Raw genomic sequence first — 8,430 nt, 5'->3', positions numbered from 1 at the left:
ATGGCTGACGAAAAGCCCAAGGAAGGAGTCAAGACTGAGAACGCTGATCATGTTAATTTGAAGGTGGCGGGGCAGGATGGTTCTGTGGTGCAGTTTAAGATAAGAGGCATACACCACTTAGTAAAATAATGAAAGCCTATTGGGAACGACAGGGTTTGTCAATGAGGCAGATCAGATTCCAATTTGAGGGGCAGCCAATCAATGAAACAGACACAACTGCACAGCTGGAAGTGGAGGATGAAGATACAATTGTGTTCCAGCAGCAGACAGGAGGTGTCTACTAGAAAGGGAACCTACTATCTTACTCCAGAATTCTGTTGCTCCGGACCAAGAAGACATTCTCAATTAAAAAACGGCAATTTGGTTCCAGCACATCCTGACTACTACAGTATAGTTTTCTCTATTCTTTCATTTTCCCTTTCCCCATTCCTTTCTTGTACATCAAGTAACTCGTGTATGTGCACAAGCATATTGCATTTTTTTTTAAACTAAATGGCCAATGGTATGTTTTGATCGACATCAAATGGAGATGGGATGGGGAAAACTACTGGTTCTGTGAAAATACCCCCTTTCTCCACTAGTGGCATGCTCATTCAGCTCTTATCTTTACATGCCAGTAAGTTATTTTGTGCTCACTGTTTAACAAAAAAAGAACAACATAAAAATCCTTACATACCTTGTTCGATTGGAGAATTCTAATGTTTTTCATTTATCATTGTAAAACCAAGGAAATTTTATAACTTTTTTGTATGTAGCTGTTACATGTAGGGCAATCTGTCTTTAAGTAGGGATAAATTACTCTAAAAGAAAATGAATCCTAGATAGTTTTCCCTTCAAGTCAAGCATCTTGTTGTTTAAATAAACTTATTGTTTAAAATGAAAAAAAAATACAGGAGACAAAAGAGCAACATAATTAAAGTACTGAAAGACAAAAAAAAAAGTTAATCTACAGTTCTTTACCCAGAGTAATTATCTATCAAAAAACAAGGTGAAATACAGAATTTGCAAAACTCAAAAGCTGAAAAAATTAATCAGTAGCATAAAATGTTGGAGCAGCTCTTTCAATCAGAAGGAAAATGATACCAGATGGAAATCTAAATTTATCAAAGAATTAAAGAGCACTAAAAATGGAAACCATGTGAATATATATAAAGATATTTTTCTTATTTAAATTCTGAGAAATAATTGTTTAAAGAACAATCAGTAACAATGTAGTGAAGAATTTAGAACGTACATAAAAGTAAAATGTATAACAGTAATAGCCCAACAGCCAATTGGGAGGCGTGGAAATGTACCATTGTAAGGTTAATTCTGTACATGAAGTGTTGTAATACCACTTGAAAGTAGGCTGTGACGTGGACTGGATAATGGCCCCCAAAGACATTAGGTCTTAACCTCTAGAGCCTGTGAATGTACCTTTTTTGGCAAAGACTTAGCAGATGTGATTAAGTTAAGGATTTTGGTATGAAGAAATTATCTAGGATAATCTGAGTGTCACCAGTCTCCTTACAAGAAGGAGGCAGAGGGAGATTTGACATAGAAAGGGAGAATGCAGTGTTACCATGGAGGCAGAAATTGGAGTAGTGTGGTCACAAGTCAAGGAATGTAGCAGTCACCAAGAACTGGAAGAGGCAAGAAAGGAATTACACTCGAGAGCTTCTGGAGGCAGTGTAACCCTGTCAGCACTTTGACTTTAGCCCAGTGAAATATTTCAGATTTCATGAGAGAATATATTCATTTTGTTTTAAGCCACCAAGTTGGTAATAATTTATAATAGAAGCCCTAGGAAGCTAATACGAAGTTTAGCCTTTCAAAGAAGACGTACAGATGGCCAACAGATACACGAACTGGTGCTCAACATCATGAATCATCCGGGGAATGCAAATCAAAACCACAGTGAGATACCACCTCACACCTGTTAGAATGGCTGTTATCAAAAAGACAAGAAATAGTAAGTGTTGGCAATAAGGAGGAGAAGGGAGAACAGTTGTGCGCTGTTGGTGGGAATGTAAATTGGTGAAACCACTGTGGAATACAGTATAAAATTTCCTTAAAAACTTAAAAAAAAAAAACTACCATATGATCCAGCAATCCCACTATGGAATATATATCTGAAGGCAATGAAATCACTAAATCACTATCTCAAAATGATACATGGACTTCCATGTTCATGGAAGCATTATTTACAATAGCCAAGACATGAGAATAACTTGTGTCCATCAACAGATGGATGGATAAAGAAATTGTTAGAATATTGTTCAGCTATAAGCAAGCATGAAATCTTGCAGTTTAAAACAACATGGATGGACCTCAAGGGCATCATGCTAAGTGAAATACGTCAGACAGAGGAAGACAAATACAATAGATCTCGCCTATATGTGGAATCTGAAAAAACAAACTCAAAGAAACGGTAGGTTGGTGGTTGCCAGAGGTTGAGGGGTGGGAGGAAGGCAAAATCGGTTATGGTGTACAAAATCAAAGAGTATGATTTTCCAGTTTTAGGGTTAAGAAGTTTAAGGGATGTAGCGTTTAGCATAGTGACTATAATTAACAATACTGTGTTGAATATTTAAAAATTGATAATATGGTTCTCACCACAAAAAACATAAAATTGTAACTAAGGGATAGATATGTTAGCTAACCTTACTGTGGTACGTATTTCACAATATAAACATATATCAAAGCTTTACATTGTACACCTTAAACTTACAGAGTGTTATATGTCAATTTTATCTCAATAAAGCTGAAAAAACAAAAGAATTTTTCATACATAGAGAACTGAAAGAATCCATCATCAGTGCACCTGCTCTACCTGAAATGTTAAAGGAAATCCTTCAAGAGGAATGAAGACAAGATCAAATGGAAATCTTGATCTACACAAAGAAATGACGAGCACCAGGAACAGTAAGTAAGTAGGAACATAGAAACACATTTTGCTTATTACTTAAAGCACATTCAAAGACAGTCAACTGTTTAAAGCAAAAATGATAACATATGGTGGGGCTTGAAACATGAAGAAGTAAAATGCATGACAATAATAGCACAAAGGCCAAGAAAGAAGAAATAAAAATATACTGTTATGAGGTTCTTTTGCTATATATATATAGTAGTGAAGAGTCACATGACAGTAGACTGTGTAACATTAAAGATACATAATGTAAATGCTGAAGCAACCACTAAAATAATGTAACAAAGAGTTATACATAATGAGTCAACAAAGGTGATACAATCATTTTTTAAATAATCAAAAAGATAGGAAAAGAGGAAGAGAGAAACAAAGATAGAATAAGTAGAAAACGTAACAATATGGTAGATAATCACATTAAATATAAATGCTTTGAACACTTCCATCAAAAAGTGGAAATAGGTAAGAAAGCAAGATCCAATTATATGCTACCTTAAAGAAACTCACTTTAAATATGAAGGCACAAATAAATTAGAACTAAAGGAATGGAATGATAAATTGTACTAAAACTAAATCAAAATAAAGGAGCAGTGGCTATATTAATATTAGTCAAAGCAGAGTTTAAACCAAAGAATATTACTAGGATAAAAGGGATTATTTCATAATGATAAAAGTCTCAGGTTATTAAGAGAACATAGTAATTCTAAATGCTTATGCACCTAATACAGAGCTTTGAAATTCGCAAAGCAAAAATTAAAAGAACTGCAAACTTCAATTTCAACACCTCTCTCAATAATTTATAGAGGAAACACAGAAAATCAGTAAGGATATAGAAGGTTTGAATACTATGAACCAACTTGTTCTAACTGACATTTTCAGAACGCTCCATCTAACAACACAAGAATGTATGTTGCCTCTTTCAAATTCACACATACCACGAAACAGAATAGACTGTATTCTGTGTCACAGAACAAGTCCCAACAAATTTATAAAGGTTCAAGTCATATAAAATTTTCTCAGACTGTAGTGGAGTAACGCTGGAAAGCAATAACAGATATCTGGACGATCCCCCGAGTATTTGGAAACAAAGTAAAGCAGATCTAGAAAAAACAATCAAAGGGGAAAGCATAAAGTATTTTGAGTTGATAGAAAACACACATATAAAAATGTGTGAACTGCAAGAGAAGCAGGAAAAATTGCACTGATTGTAGGTATTAGAAAATTATATATGTCAAATCAATGCCCTCAGTTTCCACCTCATAAAAAAAGAACAATGCAAACCCAAATTAAACATTAAGAAAAAAAAGAAAATAATAGCAATCAGACAAAAAACAATTAACTAACAAACCAACATATGGGAATACTAATAAAACTCAAAGCTTGTTCTCTAAGAGGATAATAAAAATTGATAAATATTTAGCCATAGTGACCAGGAATAAAAGATAGAAGATATAAGTTACTAATATCAGGAAAGAAATGACATCACTACAAATTGTAGAGAAAATAAAATAATTTTAAGAGAATAGTATAATCATTTTATGATCATAAATTCAACACTTTGATGAGTAGATAAATTCCTTGAAAAGTACAAATTACCAAAGCTCAATTTCGAGGAGAATTTAAGGCATAGGTTCTTCTCAAACTCTTCTAGAAAAATTTGGTGAGAATATATCTTAACTCTTTCAAACAGCATTACTCTTTTACCAAAACCAGATAAAGACACTATAATAAAAGAAATAATAAAAGAAATCTGAAGGCCAATATTCCATATGAGTATATGTGCAAAAAATTCTAAACAGAATTTTAGCAAAATTAAATTCAACAGTATAGTAAAAAATATAATTCATCATGAACAAGTAGGGTTTAATCCCAAGAATGTAAGGTTTTTTAACATTCAAAAATCAATCAGTGTAATTCACTATATTAAAAAGAAAAAGGAAAGACAAGCCATGTCATAATACTACTGTAAAAAAAAAAAAATAGAATTGCCAAAGTCCAACATCCATTTCTGATTTAAAAAACTATTTGCAAACCAGGAATAAAATGGAACTTTCTCAACCTGATAGAAGGCACTAATGAGACAACTGTGTTTAATTTTAAAAATACCATTTGCAATAGCATCAAAAATAAGAAATACTTAAGAATAAATCTGACAAAGTGTATTCAGTACTTGCACACTGAAAACTATAAACCATTGCTGAGATGAATTGAAGACTGTTTTGGTCCATTTGGGTTGCTATAACAAAATACCACAGACTGAGCTGTTTATAAACAATAAAAATTTATTTCTCACAGTTATGAAGGCTCAGAAATCTATCAGCAAGTTGCTGGCAGATTCAGCGTCTGGTGAGTTCCTGCTTCTTAGATGCTTGTCTTTTCACTATAACCTCGTACGGTGAAAGGGGCAGGGGACCTCTCTCTGGTGCCTGTTTTATAAAGGCACTAATCCCATCCATGAGGGCTCCACTCCAGGACCTAATCGCCTCCAGAAGGGCCCATCTCCTAGTACCATCACCTTGTAGGTGAGTTTCAACATATGAATTTGGGAGAGACACAAACACTCAGACCATAGCAAAGACTTAATTAGGGAAGTGGGGGAATGCAGAAACAAAGGGACTGCAGGCCCAAATGGTCTTGAAGATACCAGCAGGGGCTGAATGGGGATTGAAATTCGTAACCTGTCACATAGGCTCTAAGTAAATATAATGCCAACCATTGCTTCTGATGTCTCCTAGAAATTAGTTAAAAGATCACAAGACCGTGAGTTACCAATCTGCTTTGCAGGAACACGTAGATCAATCACGATTACTGGGGACAAAGAAAGTTACAAGGTGACGACAAAAAGTCTACAACTGAGATCTTATTGAAAACTTGGAATCACAGAGACCCCTCCCTCCCCTCTCCCCTTTCGCCTTTAAGAATCTTACCCCCTGGCCAGCCAACATGATGAAGTTGTGGCAAATCTAGGTCCCCCATCTCCTGGGTTGGTGATCCCTCAAGTAATAAACCTCTTCTGCTCCAAATGCCAATGTTGTAGTTTGCTTGGCCTCACTGTCTGCTGGGCACATAAACTTGGGTTCAACAACAAAGTGAGAAATATGTTATTGGACAATAGAGGAAAAGCAATTCTTTTTATAAACTGGGAAATAAGTTCATTAAATTGTGTTCATGTCCTCATCTTTTGCAGAAAGTAGAACTGAGAGAGGAAAGAAGGGGGCAGGGCATAACCATTAAAAGAATGACACAGCAATTCAGGATAGAACATAAACTAGTTACAACCAATTCAGCCCAAGATGGCCGAAGATTTGACTTCCAGTAGACCTTGCGCCTCATTACGCACTCATCATAGTACATTAGCTGCTAAATGACACACCCACAGGTGCCACATCGTTCCCAGGCTGACCATAAAAGGCCCAAAAGTGGGTGGGGGCCCATTTCTTGGAAATCCCCATCCCTTCCCCAAAATAGTTGGAATAATCCTCCTACACATTAGCATGTGAAATTATCAAGCCCCAAAACACTAATAACCCCATCTCCAGCCACCTTTCTTGCCTTCTGAGACCCACATTCTATGGACTGTGTATCTCCCTGAATAAATCTACTCTTACTTTACTATGGCCTGCTCTTAAACTCTTTCCTGTGCAAGACAAGAACCTATTCTCCAGCAACAGAAGTCGTGAGTTATGAAATTAGGTATTTGGCTGGGAAACATCTAAGCAAAGTGTTGAAGGTGTGGCTTGGCTTCTGACTGCTTATAATTAAATGCAAGAAACAGAGCTTAAAAGATTTGGAAAATTCTCAGCCTATCTATATTGGAAAACATGAGAAATTCTGTTAAGGAGAGAACAGAAGGGTGTGGCCAAAACTGATAAGGATATTACCATGGATAAGCCAACTCAACAAAAAGCTAAAAGCCAAAAATGAAGAAGAAGCTAGAAGCTACTCATCAAGACACTGGGGAGATTAGTCAGCCACCTACATGAAGACAATGGAAGAATGACCCCACATGCATTTCAGAAATCTTGAGGGTGCCCCTCCTGTCACAGGAGCAGAGTCAGGATTGTGCAAGCATGGGGCCACTGCAGAATGCCCCTATTAGGGCAACACTCAGCAGAGCCTTGAGGATGGAATCCCCCTCATAAACCCAAAGTGGTAGAGCCACCACTCAATTCCCGCAATGGCGAGCCTCCAGTGCTGTGCCCAGGCACAGAGCTGCCATGGAGGTGGGGACACTGCAGAGAATCCCACAGTGGGCCCAGGAACAGAGCAGCCCCAGAGTCTGGCCACCCAAAGCCATAAGTGCAGGGTCATCCAGAGCCTTGGGGGCCCAAGTGCCCCAGTGTGCAGAAGGCAGGACCTCTGCCCCAGGGAGCTAGAGGGCCATGCATCTAGCCAAAGATTCTTGAGCCCAGGGTTTTAGACTTGTTTGGGACCTATTACCCTTTCTTCTTTCCTACTCCATTTAAATGGGGTTGTCTAACCTCGGCCTGTCCCACCATTGTATTTTGGAAATGCAGACTATGTTTGACTTCACAGGTTTACGACTGAAGGAAAATTTGCCTCAAGAGAAACTGTGCCTTGAGTTTCACCCATATGTGATTTTGATGATACTTAAGGGAGACTTTAGACTTAGATTTTTAAGTTAATGTTGGAACAAATTAAGACCTTAGGGGCTATTAGGATGGAATTAATGTATTTTGTATGTGATAAGAGGACATGAATGGGGGGGGCAGGGAACAGAAGCAGGAATGGTAATGGTCTGAACATTTGTCTCTCCCTAAAATTCATATTTTGAAATCTAACCCCCAAGGTGATGGTATTAAGAGGTGAAGCCCCTGGAAGATGATTAGGTCTGGAGGGCAAACTCTCATGAACAAGATTAATGTCCTTATGAAAGAGAACTGAGAGGGCTCTAGCACCCTTTTCCACCATGTGGGGACTTGGAGGAAAAGAACCTACAAGAAAGTGGGTCCTCACAAGATGCCAGACCTACTGGTGCTTCAACCTTGGATTTCCCAGCCTACGGACTATGAGAAATACATGTTTGTTGTTCAAAAGTCGCCAGGTCTATGATGTTCTGTTATAGAGTCCTAAACAGATTCAGACAAGGACCCACGTATAGTGTCGATGGATTTTCAGCAAAGTTGCAAATAATCTTTTCAACAAATTGTGCTATAAAACTAGACATGTGTCTGCAAAAACAAGCAAACTAACTTGGTCCGCACCCCCATCAGATAAAAATAAAGTGCGTCATAGAGTTAAATGTAACTGAAAACTATAAAATTTCTAGAACAAAATATGGAAGAAAAATCTATGTAACCTTGGGTTAGACAAAGACTTCTTAGACACTATTCCAAAAGCATAAACCATAAAATAAAAAAATCGGTAAATTGGACTTCATCAAAATTTAGGCCTCCTGCTCTTGGAAAATTACTATCAAGAAAAATGATAGGATAAGCTCCAGACCAAGAAAAAATATTTGCACATCACATACCTGATAAATAACTTGTATCCAGAATACATAA

General features: G+C 37.0%; 1 pseudogene; it reads left to right on the top strand.

Moving 5' to 3' along the window:
* Positions 1–284, top strand: LOC107034867 (small ubiquitin-related modifier 2-like; annotated as a pseudogene).
* Positions 285–8,430: the final 8,146 nt, after the last annotated feature.

This window comes from Vicugna pacos, chromosome 35 (genome assembly GCF_048564905.1).
Source record: "Vicugna pacos chromosome 35, VicPac4, whole genome shotgun sequence".
In the NCBI taxonomy this organism is placed as follows: domain Eukaryota; kingdom Metazoa; phylum Chordata; class Mammalia; order Artiodactyla; family Camelidae; genus Vicugna; species Vicugna pacos.
This window is presented reverse-complemented; position numbering and strand designations above follow the sequence as displayed.